General features: G+C 49.5%; 1 long non-coding RNA gene across 1 annotated transcript in view; it reads right to left on the bottom strand.

Moving 5' to 3' along the window:
• Positions 1-6,926: 6,926 nt before the first annotated feature.
• LOC144164969 (uncharacterized) overlaps positions 6,927-22,819 on the bottom strand; it is a 50,769-nt gene continuing 34,876 nt past the window's right edge. Inside the window, exons 2-3 of the long non-coding RNA XR_013321281.1 lie at positions 10,943-10,994; positions 6,927-7,085 (exon numbers count right to left, since the gene is read on the bottom strand). This is a non-coding gene — a long non-coding RNA (uncharacterized LOC144164969). The remainder of the gene's footprint in view (positions 7,086-10,942; positions 10,995-22,819) is intronic.

A 22,819-nucleotide genomic window follows, 5' to 3' on the forward strand; every position in this document is an offset into this window, starting at 1 on the left:
GAAGGGTGCCTCCTATTGGTCGGGTCCAATCGCCTAGAGCCAATTTCTCCCCTGGTGGTGAACTTTTCAAGTAGTAAATTACAAACAAGATAAGGGCGTGTACGTCACAGTGTTTTTAGATGCAACGCATCTCTTACTCGGGGCTATGTCACTCCTGCGTCTGTCCGGCGACGGCGTTCGTCTCTCCTTCACTCTTCTCCTCTCCTGTATCCGATAGCGAACGCTCCCGCCAAACAGCGGCGGCGGCGGCGTCCGTCTCTCCTCCACTCTCCTCTCCTCTCGGCAGCGGCGGCGTCGGCACAAGTGCGTCTTTCCTCCACTCTCCTCCTCTCCTCTCTCCGATAGCGAACGTGGTCTCAGTGGACGGTCGTCCGTGCTTCGTTGCACTCTCTCGCAGTACTCGACGATTGCTTGATGCGACGGTTCCTTTAGAGAATCAACCCAACGGAAACACCAAAGGAACCACCCAGATGCGTTGCATCACACCAGGGTTCCCGCGAGAAGAGGTGGGCATAATTTTTCCCCATGACTTTCTTTGCCCCTGACGGTATCATAGTTGCCCTGGGGAGTAGAGTTGTGCGTCCACCGCCAAGTCCTGCGGGAAAGCCACCTGTAAAGCATGCAGCAGCCGCCGCTCCGGTTGCACCGGCGCAAAGGAAGGGGGGGGGGGGAAGTGTTAAAAAGAGGACCAGGTTCAAACCCATAGAATTCAGAGCAGTAAATATTTCCAGGTAGAATGAATAAAGGTTGCACTCGAAAATTGCCTTCGAAAGCGAAACTTGATGCTACATAGTTCTGATTTAGGCGCCAATTTGAGAAAAAGGGCATTTATAGGCATTTATCGGAGTTTAGGCACCAACACCCAAAATAGGCATTTATAGGCACTATAAAACCACCATAAAAGCCATCCTTGACCTCCAATTCGTGCTCATATATATCGAAATGGGGTGATAGGAACGCAAGGAAAAAAATAGGCATTTGCCTAAAATCCGGTCTCTACAGTCATAAGCAGACAGCTCAGAACTTTTACAAGCATACACCTTTTGTAACTGCAAACGAGTTTACCAATTTGCACTTATCGTCTACTTCCCACTCAGTCATGCATTACCCACCATACACTTTCTACCTCGTCTCGGAATGCCCGCACTTCGCATTTCGATTTACCTCTAGCCTCCTCCCTGCAACACGTTATATAGAAAACGTTTCCCTGATCAAAATCTCAAAATTACACTTACAGCAGTCAAGAAAACTTGCCCCTAGTGACAATAAGGGCTCAACGTCACAAACTATTTATGATATTACCATGAAATCAAAGAAAGTTCTGAGAACAAAAACCATGTACGTGGTATCCATAGAATATGAAAAAGCATTCCACTCCGAGCGTAATACTGCAGTGATTAAAGCGGTATGGGATGTGGAGTGACCTTCTGTAGGCGCCTCCAGCGGCGTCTGAACTCGGAGCTTGTCCATGATGGTTCGAATTGCCCACGATTCTGCAGCAGGCACGTGTACGGCTTGCCGAGCCAGAAGTGAACCGGTGTTATGTGATGAGGTCCGTCGCCATCCGTGGACAAGTACGTCGACAGGCTGTTGATTGACTTCGCACAACGCGTTCTCCAGTTCCTCAGCTCTGAGGGAGCTGCATGCAAGGGTACGTCTAGCGTCTGCTTTGTGGTCCGAATCACTCGTTCCCAACAAAGGCCCCACCACAGCACCTTCTCTACGTTGAATTTACAAACAATGCGCTGTCTGCTGCAGAACTCTTGAAGGGTGGCGTCCGTGAGGGAGTGGAAAGACTTCGCATATTGTTTAAAAGCGATGGCGTTGTCGGAGTATACTCTGGCAGGTATTCTGCGGCGAGAAATGAAGCGCCTGAAAGTGAGCAAGAAACGTGACACTGTCGTTCCCGTCGTCAATTCTAGGTGTGGAACCCGCGTGACGCCGCACGAGAATACGGTGACATATGCTTTTACTTTGAATGGATCATTCGTACGGCAGTACAGAAGCCCGCACAAGTATACGCCCACAAAGCAGAATGGTCTTGTTTCGGTTATGCAGTCACATGGTATTTGTGCCATCGGAGATGTTTCAGGTGTAGGCTTGCGTCTTTGGTACGGGAAGCACTCGCGGAGGGCTTTCTTCACCGTCTGGCGTCCTCTAATGACACAAGAGCACTGGCGGATCTCCGTTAGCGCGGCTTCTCTTCCAGCGTGCAACAGGCGCTCCTGGCTTCCCAGAATAAGCGGCCGGGCTAAATCGTGCTTTCCGGGCAGAACGATCGGATGTCGCACGTCGTTAGAAGACTGTAAACATTGCAGTCGTCCACCCACGCGGATAAGGCCCGTGGCGTCCAAAAAGGGCTGTAAACGAATCAATCGGGAATTCCCCACACCACGCTGTACGTTGAATAGAGCTTCCCGGTCATGAGGAAATGCTCCCTGCTTTACCTGGAGGACCCAGTACAGTTAGGCTTCCTGACCTTCGTGAGTAGTCAGTGGCCCAATCCTCGACGGCCGCTGCGGTAAAGGGTTATTCATGAAGCACAGAATCCAGGCTGTTACTCTATGTAGCTTGGAGTAGCGGCTATAATCCGAAGTTTGTCGTAGAGGTTTCAGTGGCGAAGGCCCCACCGGGAAAGATGGCGCGAAGGCTGTTGACGGGTAGACAAGCTCAGCTACTTCCTGGAGCAGGTTCGATGGCCACAGGTTTTCGGATGGGCGATCCAAGATGGTCCATGCCACCAAATCTCTAATGTTCTTAGGACTGCTGCATTTATCCCGTGTGTGATGAGGTCGGCAGGACTGCCCATGTTGCTGTAATACGCCCATCTGTATCCTTTGGTCAGCCGCCGGATCTCTTCGAAGCGATTCCGGACGAAGGGTGGTCACGAGATAGGTTCCCCGGATATCCAGTGCAGAGCGATCTGACCGTCCGACCAGTAGAACGCACGTGGGGCTGATAGCCAGGAACTCGCTATTAGGTAGTCGTAAAGAAGTGCTACGGTGAGGCAGGCAAGGAGCTCGAGACTAGGCAACGCCGCCGCCTTGATGGTAGCCACACGACCGTTGCTGATCAGATGTGCCTCAATCATGTCACCATGCGAGGAGGGTAGGCGGACGTAGACAGCTGTGCCTTGTGCTCATGGGATAGCGTCCGCGAATAAGTGGATTTCGATGGACGGCTCCGGGTATCCTTGCTCGTCTGACAGGTTTCGTGGCAAACAAAGGTGGTGTAGCTCCTTCGGAGCACCATGCATTGCAGGTGGTGAGTTGCTCACGTGGAAGAGAACTGTCCCGTGGGTTAAAATATAACATTTGCCCGGACCGTGAATGCTGCAAAAAAAGCTTAGCGGATCGTAGATTCTTACAAATGTTTGTAGCAGGGTTGGCTTGGTGGTGCGCTTGGTGCTGATAAACGCGGCCACATTTTTTGTGCTGATGAGCAGCGTATCGTCAATGCGATTCCAGCACACACCGAGAACTTTCCTTGTGGTTGCGTCGCCACCTTTATCCTCAAACGCGAGCTACTTTTTATGAATAAGTCTCGCAGGGAAGACATGTTGGAAGCCGGTTTGCGGAGCTCCAGTCCGGCCTCGGCAATAAGGGCCCTTGCTTCCGAATATATCCTATAAGCTCCGTCGACGTTGTTCATGCCAATGATCAGGTCGTCGACATGGAAGACTCTCGCAAGATGATAGCGGTGTCCGGAAACTTTTGTGAGTCGCGGATGACGGTGCAAAGTGGCGGCAAGCAGGAAGGGACTCGACCTCCCACCAAAAGGAACCCGCGTCATTCGCCACTTCACTACTGCGGGAATGCGCTCCGTCGGTGTAGGAAGACGCTCGAACAACAAAAAACGGAGAGCTTCCCGGAACTGTTCACGAACAATCACCTGGCGGTAGGCCTTCTTTATATCTGCGACCTTGACCATGAGATAGCTCCTTAATTTATGAATGAGCCGTAGCAGGCCCGCCTCCAACTTGGGCCCCTCACAGAGGATGTTGTTCAGCGAAGGCTGCCCCGAAACATGTGACGAGACACTAAAACCCACACTCCGTTTTGTTGTGACGGCGTCACGACGAACCACACTGTGATGCGGCATATAGTGCCGCATCATGAGTGGAACCTCGTACCATCAGTGGATCATGAGTGGAACCTCGTACCACGCGTCATCGTTCCTCATGTCACTCTCGAATGGCTCGACGGCTGCACCGTCCAGCACTCAGGCATCAAGTCTTTCTTTGATGCCGATAGCATCAAGCCACCACAGTGACGATAACTCGTTTTCTGCCGCTGCGTCATCCAGCGAAGGCTCAACGAAGGCTAGGAATAAAGCAGTGGACAATTCTGAAGGAAAGCCAGTTTCGTCGGACTGTGCACCTTGGATAGTCCAGCCGAAGAGTTTCGACGGCGGTGAGGTGCGGCGTCAGCCATGAAATGTTATCCGAGGTAACTTCCGAATAGAAATATGACTCAATTAGGATGCTGATGTGGTCGTCCATGTAAGCGGACGCAAGCGAAGTGTCAGCGGCGAAAAGACCATGGTCGTCCATGAGTCTGAGCTTGTCATCTGTGATTGGCAGACTCGTAATGGCGCAGTTGCTTGGGACATGCAGGGCCTCGGTAGCAATTTGCTTGCCGTAGATCTCCCTGGCTAGCGCAACCGACACACGGGGATACTTCTGGGCTGCTGTATGGTGGGTCTTGCCGAAAGATTACAAACTTTAGGTTCTTAACGCCTTCGACGGTGAGCCCCAGAGCACGCGATACGTCCCGTCGAACGAATGTCCGCTGGCTGCCCGTGTCTAGAAGAATCCCCTCCCCCCCCAGAATCTGGCCGTTGGGACCCGTCGCCTACGCGCGGAAAATCTGCATGTAAACTGGAGTGAGCCGTGTGACGCTGGTTGAGGCTATAACCACCGATGATGCCACTTGGGAAGGTCTAGACATGGATGGCGGGCGGGCAGGCCCCCTTGACCAGGTGAGTGGGCCGGCGTGGTAGCGTGCACGGGATCTGGCTACGTCACGCCGCTCAGTGAAGTTAGATGCTGGCGCGAGCCGCGACTGTAGCACAAGGTTCTAGCAATCTCGCATGCACGTGCAGCATGATTGTGCTTGCTGCACCGGAAGCAATGTCTGCCTTCTTGCAGTCGTTGTCGCTACTCGTCTGGTAGCACAGTGGAGGGACATTGCGCGATCCCATGGCCTCGCCCGTCACAAAGATGCAGCAGTCCTTATAAGGAGGAGGCGACGACCTCCGCATGTAGCACCGCGACCGACGGTGGAGAAAAACTCCTAATTGGGTGGCTGCCGGTGTGCTGGACGGCGTCTAACCTGAGGGCCGGTAAGGTCTATGTGCCCTCCCTCCCGAATTTCCACCTGAATTCGGGGAACCTACCGGATCACCTCGTTCCAGCTCCTTGTCTTTCATGCCGTATCAGCAACTCAAAAGCTTTTTATCCCCCCGTGCGCATGCCACTGCCCATCACATTTCATTTTTTGTGCAAACATCAACGGAATGGGGCGATCGTACTGCTGCCATCGTGCACCACTCCTGCATCGCTCATTTAAAAGAAGCCATTGAACAAAGCATCTGTTAGTGAACTGTTCACCCCCTCAATAAACACCCCTTGAATGGGACCTTTAACGCATTATAAATAAACAGATAAATAATAAATAAACTTGCTTGGCATCCCCAGTCACCTCACTCGCTGCCGATTTTTTTATGCGTTGCCGGTAAAGGCCAATGTATTGTGGTAACGCCTTTCGCAGGACCCTGTGGACTATTACAGCCTACACAACGGGCGCCATGCCTAACTCCTCCAAATCCTTCAGGCGAAAGGCGATCTCGTCATGCGAGCGCCGCAGCTTCTCGACGACCGCATAGGTCATCGCTGGATTTAAGGCGAGGAGGGCATCGACATGATCCACCATCAATAGGTCTCTGCGGCCAAAACGGTGTTTCATGATCTTGACCGTAGCGTCTTAGCCATCCTCGAGGAGCCTGATGCCCTCAATCGCGGTCTTAGCGGGGCCGGTTAAGTACGAGCGGAGGTAACTGTATTTGTTGATTTTAGTCAAATGATGTTTTGTGTAGTTGGTGGCATCGAATTATTCCCACAATTTCTGCCAATCGCCACGGTCCCCAGAGAACGGTGCAATCTGCAACTTTTGGAGGGCGACGCGGGGAACTGGCCCGGCGGGATGAGCCGTGGATTTGCTTGCCATTCGACCTTGCATAGGCTCACCAGCAGCGGAGCTCGAGGAACCGGTGACAGCATAAGGCGACGATCGGGCGGTGTCCACGCGGGCCCGAATTTGGGAAATGCTGTGCTCGTAGTGCCATGATATGGCGTAGTCGGCTTGAAAGGCCTCGTCCGTGCGTGCAGCCTGGACCTTGGCGTTAAGGGCGCGCAGCTCTGCTGCTCAGTAAGGAAGGTGACGTAGCCCTGAATTCGGTGCTCGGCGGCAGCGGCATTCTCGAGTAGAGCTTGAAGCGCGGCGATCCCCTTCGTGGCACAGTTGGCACAGGCATCCGCAAAGTCAGTGTTCGGGCTCCATGAATGAAGGAACCGAGAAAAAGCCTGTCTAGTTTTAATTAGAGAAAAAAGTGGGCATATACAGGGCACACTATATGCATGAATACAAAAGGTGGATCATTCGAATAAAGAAGTGGCTGCCCATTCCCCGTAAACGCAAAATCATGTGGCCCAGGATTCGGTGTATGGAGGAACAACGAAAATTTGAGCGCAAAAAATGAACTCAGCTGCCTCGCAAAGAGGGGCCTTAAACGTTGGAAGAGGGGTTTGTCCTGATATGATTAGGGGGATGATTACAATGGCATTAGTGATGATTGTGATAATGATAAGTGAATCAGACATACATAATTTTAACCTTCCGCAAGTTCGCAATTCTCAAAATTCTTAACACAACAACTTTAGTTTTATTATGCTTTTATGGAGCCAATAAAAACTATCATCCGATTGCAGGGATTGGCTCGAATGCGCAAAATCCTGTCCCGCCTTTGCCGCATTCCTGGCAAGGGCATTGTGGAGGGCAGTTGTCCTCCTCCTCCTTAGGATTGCACTGAAAAAAAAAGTGCAATGTTAAATCATGGGTAAAGAATATTCGTAAATTGGTACCAAAAGAGTGTCCACACAAAATTTGTCCATAACATTTGGGGAAAACACAATGATTATGCGTGAAACGTAATGGTTTTAGCCAGAAACATGTCAAATAGATTCCAATGCGTCAAACTGTCTGAACAGTTCTTCGCGACGGATATGGCTATATAAAATCATCAAAATACCCCATGTCGCGTACTGGTTTTGATTTTGCCGATGGGCACTAGTGTAATCAGATAATGATGTTTTGCAAATTGGTTACTTTTTGTAACAAATAAGAGAAAACATGCCAAGAACTGGCACTAAAAAGTTGTACTTTTATGTGTTTTACACCGCAACACTTGCGGGAAAGCATGATGAGACAGACAAAGCCCTAAAATGCTAACCTGACACTGACCAGTGTGCGTTAAAGTACGAACTTCCAACCCATGGCTTTGGCTAGGCATTGCAACCTAGCAAAAATAAGCCCCTCGCGTCTGGAAACAGTGGTGCACGTAAAGTTTCATCTCAGTAAAACGAAAACAACTAATGTCGATAGGCAATGACTTCAAGACCAACACAATAATACTTCTGCCAAAACCACGATGCAATGCCTAAACGGAAAACGCCAAACCATCAATCGATAAAAAAAGAAAACTATTTGATTTCGCTCAGGTTTACCTGAACCACATGCTTAGTATACATCACTGTACGTCATTCTCTTGTAACTAAATTAAGCGTTCTTCAGTATTTATCCGCTCTTCCACAGAAAGAACCACGCGCGGCCTACCAACGCCGCGATTCAAGGTGAACAACCGGAAGACAGCGAGCGACCGCCCCTGCGGTGGGGCCTAATGTGAGCGACGACGCTGATTGGCTCCGATTGTGGCCTTCCACTCTTGCGCGGGCGCCCGCACCATCTGCATACGGCTAACGCGAGCTGCGCCTGAAGGCGCCAAACCACTCAATGGTATGAGCACACCCTATAGAGACAATAACCTCGGGACAGCACAGCAGTTTGAGATAGATGGCGAGGCAGTGGAAGTGGTAAGTGAATATATATACTTAGGCCAAGTTGTGACCCCAGATCCCAACCATGAGGCAGAGATAATTAGAAGGATCAGAATGGGGTGGGGTGCATATGGCAGACATTCTCAGATAATGAATAGCAGCCTACCATTGTCGCTGAAGAAGAAAGTGTATGACAACTGCATCTTACCGGTACTCACCTACGGGGCAGAAACTTGGAGGCTCACTAAGAGGGTTCAACTTAAATTGAGAACGACTCAGCGGGCAATGGAGCGGAAAATGATAGGTGTAACATTAAGGGACAAGAAGAGAGCGGAGTGCGTCAGGGAGCAAACTGGTGTTAAAGACATATTAGTAGAAATTAAGAAGAAGAAATGGACGTGGGCAGGGCATGTAATGCGAAGGCAAGATAACCGCTGGTCATTAAGGGTAACAGAGTGGATCCCTAGAGAAGGCAAGCGTTGCAGGGGGCGGCAGAAAATTAGATGGGCAGATGAGATCAAGAAGTTTGCGGAGATAAATTCGTCACAGTTGGCACAGGACCGAGGTACTTGGAGAACTATGGGAGAGGCCTTTCCCCTGCAGTGGGTGTAGATAGGCTGGTGATGATGATGATGATGATAGAGAATTGGATAGAGTGGCCTTTCCTGCCGGGCATTTCGGAGTACACCACCACCGACTGCGGATGCATAACAGCGAATACTAGATTTGATTAAAATACACTGTAAAAACGCTTCCTTCTCGCAAAACTTTATTCACCAAGCAATTCAGAGCGGTGCACTTTTTTTCCGTGCAAACGATATTCAGATTCAGCTTATGTAGTTTCACAGGCCGAATCTGGACCCAACACGAAAATGAGGCGCGCCGTTGTCGAGCGCTCCGGAATTATTTGGACCTTTTGGGAATCATTACGTGCACTGCAATTTCGACAAATGGGCGTTCTCGCTTTTAGCACCCAATCAAAAGCAGCCATGGTAGCCGGAATTTATCCTGCGTCATTGGGCATAGGAGCACACCACCTTAGCTACTGAGCCACCGAGTAAGACCAACTGGACCAGCAGATCTCAGCCTGCATTCTAGATGAAATCTGCTAGCTGCTGGTCGTTTCGTTTACACCTACACGCGAGAAATATCTAGCGCGCTAAAAACTTGTAAATAAATGTGATCTGTGTCTTACCATGTTTGAAAGCAAAACCTAAAGCCGTTCCACTCTATGTGAAAGCTGTCGGAAGTGCAGAGCAGTGATCCGCCATAATGGGTGGTGGAATCTTTATCCACTCACTGCTACCCCCCTCACACTCTTCGCCACCCTGTCTCCTCTCTTGATAAATATCCAATTCAAATTTCCCGCCTTCACAGTGCTCGCGCACCCCCTGCCTGAAACTGCGCCAGCGGAAGGAGCCTTTCTGCGCTATTTTGAAACCGCCCTTTTTTTTTCTTGCGCTCTTGTGCAGCTGTAGCCTTTCTGCGTCATTTCGACCGCGCCATTTCTTTCTTGCGCGGTCGCGTTTTTCGCTTACTGTCGTAAAACCAACCCAACGAGCGTTCCTAACTAAATGAGCGCGGCGGCTGCTAGTTATTTACAAAGAGTTTGTGCTGAAATGTACCTGCAGATTTCCTTGCGCTAAACAAGCACCAGCGGTTCACGACGTTTGAATGGTTACGACTATTTAAACCGCGTGGTTTTGGAACCCGCAGCCTCAGTACCTGATGACGGTACACCAGGCTCTACTTGGGTCCGTTATCACGCTCTGCCGCCTGACCCCGGCAGTCGCTTGACATATACCGTAAGTGAGCTACGACGACAAGGCAAGCCCCTAAAGGGCTCTGCACTTGAAAACGCTGAGGAAAACTCTCCCCATCCGCATTCCTGCCGGCGACACCCCTTCCCCCTTCAAAAAGTATGGTACTGCAATACCTGGTTTGATGTTTGTGTCCATTCTGTGGTTAATAAAAAGTTCTGAAAGTCCTACTTCTCGTATAAAGATTACGTACATCTTGTTTTCGCTTTAGTAGCCCTTCAATATATAGCTTCAGTTGCATCTAGGGAAAAAACGTAATAGACATGAACTGACCTAAGTGAAAAGGGACCACATTATGTAAGAAATCTGTAGCTGTCTCGCAAGAATTTTGCCAATATTTGGCTCAATCTATAGGATTTATTGTAGAATAATTATGCACAGCTAGTATGTATGGCCACATTTCGAAGAAAGCTTTATGAGTAAACTCTAAACTTATCTTGTTGCCTCCAAAACGTCCTAATTTATTGTAATTTTTCCAAAACCCCGGTCTGACTACGTTCTCAGAGTGACGACTTTCTAATCTCAACATAGTACCCTTTTCTGCGGTTACAGAGAAACTCCATAATATTCGAGGTACTTGCTAGGTTACCGAATTTAAACGACTTGTTGGACTCCCAGCATTTTTGTGTTTCTATGTGCGCTTTTTTTTCAATGTTAGAAGCGGAGTATAATTTTAGGCAACACGTAAAAAAGGCTAGATGTTTTCGAAGGAAAAAGTGCCTTCTTGACATTTTTGTACGGCACTACCTTACCAAGGGAAAACGCAAAATGGCAGGTTGGTAACGTCCGAAAATACCACTTTAATATTTTGGGATTTTTTCTCTCGGTGTTTTATTTAACCCAGATATATTTTATTACCCAATTAGTGGAAACCTCAAATGCTAAAGCCCACACGTCATATTTCTTTTCTATGAAATAATCTGCAGACGAATTATTTTGTGTCTAAGTTAACATAAAAAGATAACTTCTAAAGTAACAACCGCCATCAGTTTCATCATGTTATACGCACCGCACTTCCGCATTCCAAAGTTGGAGATTGCTCACCGTCCCAGCGTTGTGCCCTGGCAGAAACATTTGAAATTGGTTTGGTTGTATCAGGGGTGTTATTAACTTTGGAAATATAACGAGTGTGTCTAAAAATTTTGTAAATATTTAAAAATACATCTTTGAGTGATTTTCAACAAAATTGAATCGCTAAAGGCCTTGTAAAATTTTGTTATGCGCTGTGGTTGTATTTGGTTACGGGACGAAAGTGACGAAGCCTGCAATAAATGCAGTTAAATACGTCGCTAGTGGTTAGGCATTTCAAGTTCAATTCCTAATTTACGTTGTAAGTCAACCACATGATCTTGTCAACCTTGTAAGTCAACCACAAATCATACCTTGTATTTCTTTGCCTGTAAAAACGTATTTAAATCATGAAGAGGTCAAATACAGAAAACTGCCGTCTTTTTGGTCCACAAGCTTTAGTAATAACACCGACTACTGAAGGCAAACAACACTCCTGCATGTAAGAAACAATGAGATTGATTTGCAAGAGAATTAAAAAGGGGTTCTGATTAAAGGGGCACCATTGACCCGAGGTTAGGACGGCCCTGTTGCAGTTTGCATTTTTCGGCAGCAAGTCACGTGGTATGTTTTGCCACCACTGATGTAGGGTATACCCAATTCCAGAGAGTTTTTTTCTGCTACATAGCTTCTTAGAACTAACGGGGATCCTGCGATTTATATTTTACGGCATTGCGTAAATATGAACACGACCTGCACAATAAAAGGGCTCAAAAACTAAACTTTTTCTTGCCAAAGTTCAAAAACGCTACGTTATCACTTCTTCAACATGTACTCACGTCACGGGGAAAAAGATCCTGCCGGGAATAGTGACTGAAAATTAGTTGTACTGAATTCGGGAGGTAATTCATACTGGCCACACAATACAATTGTTGAAGGGGCTTGACAGAACGTTCGAAATGTTTGCCTTGACTTCTCTGTAGCAAAGAAATCTTAATAGGACCTTTGTTTTTGACTAAATTAAATGCTGTTTTCCATGTATAAGGGTAAACGTATGTGTTGTATCCCGACGTTGCAACCTTGCAGGCTGGGTATCGTGACGTCAGTACCTCACGTGGTGTTTCCTTTCCTTGAATCACCCCTATAATACGGCGAGGCTCACAAAATAAAGCGTTCACTATCACGGCGATCTGCGTGCGGAGTTGTTATCGTCCGGCCACCCTCAGTCCCCACCAGCCCAGGCGGGTTGCAATGGCGACGAGTATTGAACCAGCCTTTTGAAGAATACGGAGGCAACCACCAACCTACGGAAATGTCGGGCCGAATGCCACAGTTCAACGACGCAAACGATAAGTCGACTTCGTATGTAATCCGCATTGAATCGTACTTCGAAACAAACGGCATTGTAGATTATGCTAAGAAAAGAGCGCTTCTCGTGTCGGCACTCGGCACAAAAACCATCGATGTGTTATTTGGGCATTGTGTGCCGCATAAGGTTAATCAGTTATCCTACGCGGAAATGGTGAAGTTCTTGGAAAACGTTTTCGCACCGAAGCCGAACGAGATAGAGGAGAGCTTCAAGTTTTTTAGCAGAATTCAAAAGGAGGACGAATCTGCGCAAAAGTTCATTTTGGAACTTCTAAGCTTGGCCGACAGATGCAACTTCGGGTAAATATTGGACCGCGTGCTACGGGACAGAATAGTTTGCGGAATACGAAGTGTCGAAACCCAAAGGGCCTTGCTGGCTCGACCGAAGTTGACTTTGCAGGAAGCGGAGAACATGGTGCTCGCGGCGGAAGCATCGGGACAAGACGCAAAGCTGATGAAAGCTCCGGACGTGAAGGTCGAGCTGGAACTACAAAAGCTGGCAAGTGAGCGGTCGCAAAGTCTTCATGGAAAAGCACCAAGGACCGGCACAGACCATGGAAAGCATGCGACCGGTGCGGCAGCCATGAGCACTCCGAAGCGACCTGCCCGTTCAAGAACGCCCAATGTTTCCAGTGTGGAAGAAAAGGCCACCTTGCAGCGTTATGCCGTTCGACGGGCAAGCAGAAGCAAAAGACGTTTGCCATTACGGGTGACCCGGAATCGGACGACGACCAAACGCAGTCGGCGCAGCGGTCCTCTCTGATGCAAGACCCCGTCGTCGAGGAGAAGATCGTCGGGCCAGTACGGCGCAAGTTCTGTTGGGGGGGAGTGGATTTCGTTACGGAAATAGACACTGGCTCACCAGTATGTGTGTTATCCTGGGACCTACAACTGCCATCGAGCTAGCTGGCCACCGCTCGAGAAGTCCGATTTGAAACTATCGTACTACTGGGACCACTGCCAGTGGCCGGTAAGCTGACTCTCCCAGTTTCGTACGGTGATAAGACCGTTACTGCGCCAGTGACAGTGCTTCGTCAATCAGGGCCATGTTTATGCGGTCGAGACCTCATACAAAAGCTAAACAACTTGGGAGTTTCTATCCTTAGCTTGTCCAGCTCTGCCAGTCACGGAGGAGGTCTGAACTTGGAGACCATTTTGACAGACTGCAGTGATGTGTTTGAGCCGGAATTAGGCCTATTCAAGGTACCACCCGCGCACCTGTACGTGAAGGAAGGTGTGGTGCCGAAGTTCTTCAAGGCAAGGCCGCTACCATAGGCCACGAAGGACAGGGTGGACGTCGCGTTGGACACACTATTTGCTTCCGGTGTGCTGTCTCCAGTGGCGCATTCTGAGTGGGCAATGCCCATCGTGCCTGTTGAGAAAGCAGACGGGTCAATCAGGATTTGTAAGGATTACAAGTTAACCATCAACGCAGCGTGTGAAACGGAACATTACCCACTTCCCGTGATAGACGACATCTTCGCTGCTCTCAACGAGGGAGACTTGTACAGCACTTTGATTTGAGCGACGCGTACAATAAAATAACATTGGAAGATGAGTCCAAGAAGCTGACTGTCATCAACACCCATCGGGGACTGTTTTGTTACAACCACCTGCCTTTCGGAGTGTCGTCTGCTCCGGCTATTTTTCAGAGCACCATGGAAACCATTCTGCCAGGTATTCCAGGGGTAGAAGTGTACCTGGATGACGTGCTGTTTGCTGAAAGGAAGCTGGACGGGGGAACCACTCTCAAGGCGGTACTCCAGCGGTTACATGAGAATGGCGTGAAGCTCCGGAAAAGCAAGTGTAGCTTCCGCAAGCCTGAGGTTTTATACTTGGGCCACAGGATCAGCAGCGAAGTTTTACAGCCCCTGGAGAAGAAAATGGAAGCTGTAATGAAGGCTCTAAGTCCCAAGAACGTAAGCGAGTTGCGTTCTTACATTGGTCTTCTCACTTACTACAACAAGTTTCTTCCCAACATGGCTAGCCTGCTCGCTCCGCTCTATGACTTGCTAAGTAAGGATTCCCGCCGGGTATAGGGCCCGAAACAGCAGGAAGCGTTTGACGACTCAAAGCTCGCACTGCAGCAAGCCAAGATGCAAACGCATTTTGATCCCACCAAGCCACTGCGCCTCGAGTGTGGCGCATCGACGCACGGCATAGGAACGGTGCTCTCTCATCGAGTCGGGAGCATCGAAAAACCGATTGGGTTCCGCTCGCGAAGGCTATGGCGGAACGAAATTATTCGCAACTCGAGCGAGAGGCGTTGGCGTTGGTGTTTGGGGTTACAAAGTTTCGGGACTACCTGCCTGGGCGATCTTTTATACTTGGTACAGATCACAAGGCATTGGTGCAGTTGTTCCGAAAGACCGCCCCACGCCATTCATGGCCGCGGCCGGGATCCAGCGTTGTGCTTTGCTTCTGGGAGCCCATCAGTACAACATCGAGTACAAGCCCGGGCCTGACAACCAAAAAGCGGACGCCCTCAGTCGACTTCCTTGAACACCCCGGAGGAAGTCACCGAGGAGCTTCCAGGGCACGTGCATTCGTTGCAACAATTTGACAACACGCATCTTTCGTCACAGATGCTCCGGCAGATGACTTCTAAGGACGAGCTACTCAAGACAGTTCGAACTTTCATACTCAACGGCTGGCCACTTGAACGGAAAGTTGGAGCTGGCGGTGGTTCATGGTCTCGTGTATTGGGGCCATCAATTCATCGTGCCGGCTCCTGCACGGGAACAGATGCTGGAACTCCTCCACGAGACTCGCCAGGGGGCCTGTGCCATGAAGTCGGTCCCTCGCACGAGTGTCTGGTGGCCACGAGTGGATGGTGACATTGAAAAAATGGCGAGTAATTGTCCCTCGAGTGTACAATTTCGGCCTATGCCACCCGCGAAGCCACCTGTTAACTGGCCGATGACGCAGGAGATCTAGTCCCGGCTGCATGTTGATTTTGCAGGGCCACTGAACGGCATGATGATTTTGGTGGTGGTGGATTCGCACACCAAGTTGATAGAGGTAGTCACCATGCCGCACGCCGCGGCCGAGGCTAATATCACGGCGCTGCGCGAGATCTTCAGCCGGTTAGGTATACCTAGAACGGTGGTCAGCGACAATGGAACCCAGTTTACGTCCGACGCATTTGCCAAGTTTCTGGCTGGAAACAACGTCAAACACTTACGTACGGCACCTTACCACCCGCAATCAAACGGTCTAGCCGAAAGGGCCGTTCGGACCATTAAGGACGGTTCAAAGAAGCTTCAGGTGGGCAGTCTACCTACGCGTTTAGCGAAGCTTCTTTTTAACTATCGAAGACCACCTCAGGAAGACGGATACTCTCCGTCCAAGCGGCTCTTGGGATACCAAATTCGGTCGCGCCTAGACACCTGCCTTCCTCCGCCTGTGTCTTTTCCGTTCTGTACGCAGGTGGACAGCGAAAGTGCGCCTGGCCCCGGTGACTCTGTCTGGGCACGCAATTTCGGCGAAAGAGCACGCTGGCTTCCAGGAACTGGAAAAGGAACCACGGGCTCCCGCATGGTCACAATCCAGACGGATGAAGGTGAGCTGCAGCGATGCTTGGATGAAGTTCGCCCACGTCAGAGCCCAGCCAAAGTGACGAAGGCTTCTTCGAAACAAGCAGCGTCGGTGCAAGAAAGGGCGTTGGTGCCTTCTTGAGGAAGAAGCGGCGCTGGCGCATCCCGTTCCCGGTGATGACAACCTGGTTCCGCAACTACGACGATATCGCCGTAAGAAAAAACCAATAGACCGTTATTCACCTAAAGGGTGGAAGATTGTTGTATCCTGACGTTGCAAACATGCAGGCTTGGTATCGTGGCGTCAGTACCTCACGTGGTTTTTCCTTTCTTTGAGCCACCACTATAAAACGGCGGGGCTCACAAAAGAAAGCGTTCACTGCCACGGCGATCTGCGTGCTGTGTTGTTATCGTCCAGCCAACCTCAGTCCCCGCCAGCCCAGGCGGGATAGCCGTATGCGTCCTAAGAGTTCCAAAAAACCTGAAGATTGTCTCCACTAAAACTAATTTCAGATCCCTTGCAACTAAGATGGTGTTGTTGTGTCGGGTTTTTATGGCATAAAGTAGACATCCTCGTTTTACAAAGGAGGGCTAAAAAGCTAGCAACTGTACATCATTAGCGTGTACTATTATGAGCAATATAAAAGGGAACACGGGAACGCGTGGCAAACAGCCTGGAACCAGGCTCGGAGCGATACGCGGATGGCGCTGTGAAAAACAAAGGGGAAAGGAGGACGCTGTTCCACTTACTGTTGGCACTCCCAACATGCTGGAATTTCTACAAAGCAGCAGCTTTCGTCATTTCGTCGATAATACGGTATCCTTCGACAGCCGATAAGACGGTAATTGTCGCAGTGGCATACCCCGATTTATTTTCTTTTCTTTCATTCATTCTTTTTTTTTCTTCGCACAACCGCTTGATAGCATCCTTAGACCAAGCTCGTCCTGAACCGAATGTTTATTTGAATCGACGCACCCAGTAGTCAGTGGCACCTTGAACAGTGGCCGCGCTCGAACCAATGACGAGACAAATATAATGAAGAAAAATGAAAAGAATCATTGATAAATTGCCGGTCGTGCGACTGGTTGCACCAAGTTCGTTCACAAAAAATCACGTCGCACACCGCAGTGGCCCACGCAGAGCAGTAAAATGTGATTTTCTTCCCTAACGATGCCTCGAGTGCCTCTTAAACAACGGGAAGACATGGTGGAAATGTATAAAAGAGGTTATACGCAGCGCAACATTGCTCTCGTGACAGGCCGCCCACTGAAAACGGTCAACCGGATCATCCAGGCTTCCCGAGATGAAGGACGTATAAATGATGCGCCGCACCGAAGGCGACCCCGATCAACAACAAATGACGAAGACCTTTGCATCGTGGCTGCCGTCAACGACAATCCATTTCAAAGTGCAAAGGACGTTCGCGGTGCTCTTGGCCTGGCAAACGTGAGCGACAGCACGGTACGGCGAAAGCTTAGAGAAGCACGACTGCGAAGTCGCATCGCCACCCCGAAACCTCTGCTAACCGCAGCCAATAAAGCAGCTCGCCTGAGTTTCGCTACTAAACACCGCAGCTGGAGTGAGAGCGAGTGGAAGTGTGTGGTCTTTCTGACGAGTCCACGTTCTCGAGCCGCTGGGACCAACGAAAGATAGTGCGGCGGACCGAAAACACCCGCTTTAGTCCCCAGAATATACAGGAGGTGGCCGCAAGCGGGCGCGTGTCTGTGAACGTCTGGGGGGCGCTTTCCCATGAAGGCCTAGGCCCACTGGTTAGAATTGATGGGAGGTTCACCAGTGCTGCGTATTGCACTCTGCTCGAGCACCAGATGATCCCCTACGTGCTGAACGGGCTGCACCCGGATGGTTGTTATTTTTTCCAGCAGGACTTGTCTCCCGTTCATACATCGAAAGAACTGGCGCGCCTTTTGGAAGATCGAGGGGTAATGCAACTTCCGTGGTGCGCGAAGGGTGCCGACATTAACATTATAGACCATGTTTGGGGCCGTATGAAAGTGAACCTTTCGAAGTTGTCCCTGGAATTGGCGAACTGCGACCAACTATGGGAAGCGATAGAACATGAGTGGAAGCGCCTTCAACGGGATACCGCATTCATTCAGGCTCTGTACGCGTCTCTGCCCCAAAGAATGGAAGCCGTCGTTAAAGCCAGCGGTGGAATGACGCGTTATTAAGCCACCAACGAACAAAACAAAGGACAACAATGAGCTGGGATGACGCTATTGCCTAATTTCATTAGCTTCTTTTATAGTTGACAAGCACCAATAAACTTATTTTCTATTCCCCATTACAGCCCATTTTTTCCCACTTTAGAAGCTTTACCATAAATCAATATCGAAATAAGGCCGGTTTCAGACTGCTGCCGCAAATGTCGTAATAACTTTAAAGAATGACGTCATTTCTCGTCTCAGCCGACCGAACTGAAGGACATGCCGTTTTTTTTACGTCCATAGATCGTCCTTTCATATTGCTCATATTCATATTGCTCATATTGCTCATAATTATGAGCAATATGAAAGGGAACACAGGAACGCCGAGAAAACACCCTCAGACCCAGATATCGGTGATACGCAGCGGCCGCTGTCGGAAAAAAAGTGGAAAGGGTGTCGCTGTTCTAAGAACTGTTCGCATTACCGCCGTGCATATTGCCGGCAGACTTCGATAACCCTGTTAGATATAGCGCAACTGGTAACATCTTGCGCCGAAACGTCACAAAAAATAGCACTGTTACTTAGGCCATGTTCGGACTACCGACGTAAAAGCCATATCGTGATCTATGTACGTAAAAAAAACGGCATGTCCTTCAGTTCGGTCGGCTGAGACGTGAAATGACGTCATTCTTTAAAGGAGCCATGAAGATAAAACACAAGTTTGGTTCATTCGAAAGGTTGCCTCGTTAGGACCATAACGACACCGCTTATAACGCAAACTTCGCTCAAATAAGCTACATAATTAGGAAAAAAGGAAATGGCCATGCGACCCACCAGCTCATTTTCCGCAACAGAACCTATGATGTCACTCGAGAATGCTCTGCGATTGGCGGAGGCCGGCAAAAGCAAACGCATGTTAGGCAGGGCTTACAGTTGGCATAGCGAGCTATATGCCCGTGAAACATACTGCACATTCTTTTTATGACAAAGAACGGTGGAGTAAACGGTTGAAGTTCCGAATAAACACGCAAGCGTATACGCCAATGCGTACGAAAATACCGCCAGCCGAACTCGACATCTCGCCGTCGCCACGGTCACGCAGACGAATTTTCGGGTTCGAGGCTCTTCGGGGCCAACGAACCGTCCCAGCACGCACAGCCGCGACCTTGCTTGGTATCGTAATCCCTTCACAGGAGGTTGGCCGTCATATCGCCAACCAGCAACAACAATCAGCGACGAGATAGTGACAGTCGTCGCAGTTTCGGAATGGTGTTGGCTTGCTGCTATTGTTAGGAGCTCGTTTCCAGTTTACAACCACTGAAAACTTCAGTTTGTTCGAGTACGTTACAATGAAATTTCGTTGCTACGTTTTGAAATGCCCATGTAGTACGGGCAAATCGTCGAGGGAGTGCGACGTCCCCACCGGTGAGGAGATCTGCTTTCATGTGCTGCCCAACGACGAACCTCGGCGAAACAAGTGGCTACGTTTTGTGAACTTTGCAAACGGAGGAGAAAGAGAGCTAAAGGAAGTACGAGTGTCCTGGCTTCATTTCCGAGGAAGTGATCACGGCAGGGACCCTTACGTTAGCTCACTCCTAGGACATGCTGGCGCTCGTCGCCGACTTCGTCAAATCGCCGTCAAAGCGCTCTGACCTTGGGGGAAATAAAACGCCGTACACACCGCGCATTGACGCTCGTATCTTTCTGGTCGGAGCAGAGAGCTCGCGCGAACGGCTTTCCATACACGACACCGGCCAACTGGCATAAGCGATACTGCTACTGAAGTTGAACTATTACTAACCGTTATAAAAATACGGCCCATACATACCAGTCTATATTCGTCCGTCGCGACGGGGCCGACGAGGCAGCGGTGCCTACGGCAGGGCGTTCGTCTGTTGTGGCTATCGCGGAATGGTCGCTTTCCCGTCCACCACGTATCCCACAACACCTGCCGCTCGTGCACTTAGAAGCATTGAGAGTTCAAGTGGTGTGAGGTTGTTAAATGCAAGCCCTAGCTCCTCGGCGAGAGTTTTGTTCTCCGGATCAGGCGATTCCTTGACTAGGGCTGCGGGTGCACTAGGTTTTACTAGTATTTTTAAAATGGCCGCCATCTCGGTTTCGGCACGAGTTTCGGTTAGTGTCTGACTCCCGCGTGTGGGTGCTATATGGAGTCGACAGTGTCTGTTTCATGGACCGGCTCGTATGACGCCATTGTTCACGTCACGAAATGTGAAATTTTAGCGGGAGATTTAAAATGTTGACCTAAATTGCCTTATTTCTCAGTGAATAAAGCATCATTTGATTCCGGAAAAGCGCTTGGGGTACTATGAAACACCTAATCTTTCGAATAAAACAAACTTTTGGTTTTTCTTCATGGCTCCTTTAAAGTTATTACGACAGTTGCGGCAGCAGTCTGAAACCGGCCTTATTTCGATATTGATATATGGTAAAGCTTGTAAAGTGGGAAAAAATGGGCTGTAATGGGGAATAGAAAATAAGTTTATTGGTGCTTGCCAAATATAAAAGAAGCTAATGAAATTAGGCAATAGCATCATCCCAGCTCATTGTTGTCCTTTGTTTTGTTCGTTGGTGGCTTAATAACGCGTCATTCCACCGCTAGCTTTAACGACGGCTTCCATTCTTTGGGGCAGAGACGCGTAGAGAGCCTCAATGAATGCGGTATCCCGTTGAAGGCGCTTCCACTCATGTTCTATCCCTTCCCATAGTTGGTCGCAGTTCGCCAATTCCAGGGACAACTTCGAAAGGTTCACTTTCATACGGCCCCAAACATGGTCTATAATGTTCATGTCGGCAACCTTCGCGCACCACGGAAGTTGCATTACCCCTCGATCTTCCAAAAGGCGCGCCAGTTCTTTCGATGTATGAACGGGAGACAAGTCCTGCTGGAAAAAATAACAACCATCCGGGTGCGGCCCGTTCAGCACGTAGGGGATCATCTAGTGCTCGAGCAGAGTGCAATACGCAGCACTGGTGAACCTCCCATCAATTCTAACCAGTGGGCCTAGGCCTTCATGGGAAAACGCCCCCCAGACGTTCACAGACACGCGCCCGCTGGCGGCCACCTCCTGTATATTCTGTGGACTAACGCGGGTGTTTTCGGTCCGCCACACTCTCTTTCGTTGGTCCCAGCGGCTCGAGAACGTGGACTCGTCAGAAAGACCACACACTTCCACTCGCTCTCACTCCAGCTGCGGTGTTTAGTAGCGAAACTCAGGCGAGCTGCTTTATTGGCTGCGGTTAGCAGAGGTTTCGGGGTGGCGATGCGACTTCGCAGTCGTGCTTCTCTAAGCTTTCGCCGTACCGTGCTGTCGCTCACGTTTGCCAGGCCAAGAGCACCGCGAACGTCCTTTGCACTTTGAAATGGATTGTCGTTGACGGCAGCCACGATGCAAAGGTCTTCGTCATTTGTTGTTGATCGGGGTCGCCTTCGGTGCGGCGCATCATTTATACGTCCTTCATCTCGGGAAGCCTGGATGATCCGGTTGACCGTTTTCAGTGGGCGGCCTGTCACGAGAGCAATGTTGCGCTGCGTATAACCTCTTTTATACATTTCCACCATGTCTTCCCGTTGTTTAAGAGGCACTCGAGGCATCGTTAGGGAAGAAAATCACATTTTACTGCTCTGCGTGGGCCACTGCGGTGTGCGACGTGATTTTTTGTGAACGAACTTGGTGCAACCAGTCGCACGACCGGCAATTTATCAATGATTCTTTTCATTTTTCTTCATTATATTTGTCTCGTCATTGGTTCGAGCGCGGCCACTGTTCAAGGTGCCACTGACTACTGGGTGCGTCGATTCAAATAAACATTCGGTTCAGGACGAGCTTGGTCTAAGGATGCTATCAAGCGGTTGTGCGAAGAAAAAAAAAGAATGAATGAAAGAAAAGAAAATAAATCGGGGTATGCCACTGCGACGATTACCGTCTTATCGGCTGTCGAACGATACCGTATTATCGGCGAAATGACGAAAGCTGCTGCTTTGTAGAAATTCCAGCATGTTGGGAGTGCCAACAGTAAGTGGAACAGCGTCCTCCTTTCCCCTTTGTTTTTCACAGCGACATCCGCGTATCGCTCCGAGCCTGGTTCCAGGCTGTTTGCCACACGTTCCCGTGTTCCCTTTCATATTGCTCATAATTTTATTTATTTATTTATTTTCAATGCTGTCTCGGGCGAGTCCATAGCAGGTGGGCATTCATACAATTTCAGCAGGAACAACAGCGATGGGCCTAACATTGGCCAACAAGCAAAAACAACAATAAACTGTACAATAAAAGGGTGCCACACACTTTCACTTTACGTGCAGAACCGCTGAGTTGTGCAGCATCGTCATTGTTGAGGTTACCCTCAGGGAGCCCTTGCGGGGTGTTACATAAGGGGAAGGTAAAAACAATGGTATAGACACAACAATGGTGTAGACACAAGAATACATACAACAATACGGACGTACAGACATGTAAACAATGTAAAGACATAGACATACAAAGTCTTTGCGCACTGTAGACCACCGAAGTTTAGTTACGAAAAGCATCAAATTCCCTCCACCCCGACATCCAGTTCACGCTTCAAAGCGAACGCGACAGCTCCCTTCCCCCCCCCTTTCCCCCCCTTCCTTCTTATTTGATGTCCAAGTGACGAGTAGAAGCAGGAGCTCTCCGCTCACAGGAAGACGACGCACACCGGTCGTCACCCTCAGTTTAGTTCGGCTCCCCCCCTCGACCGAAAAGCCTCAGGTGTGTCCTCCCTATTCCCAGAGCGGCGACTGTTTGTTTCTCGTATTATGCCCGCAA

The sequence above is a fragment of the Haemaphysalis longicornis genome, unplaced genomic scaffold, assembly GCF_048455015.1.
Source record: "Haemaphysalis longicornis isolate Haplotype H1 unplaced genomic scaffold, Haemaphysalis longicornis Haplotype H1 scaffold_14, whole genome shotgun sequence".
In the NCBI taxonomy this organism is placed as follows: domain Eukaryota; kingdom Metazoa; phylum Arthropoda; class Arachnida; order Ixodida; family Ixodidae; genus Haemaphysalis; species Haemaphysalis longicornis.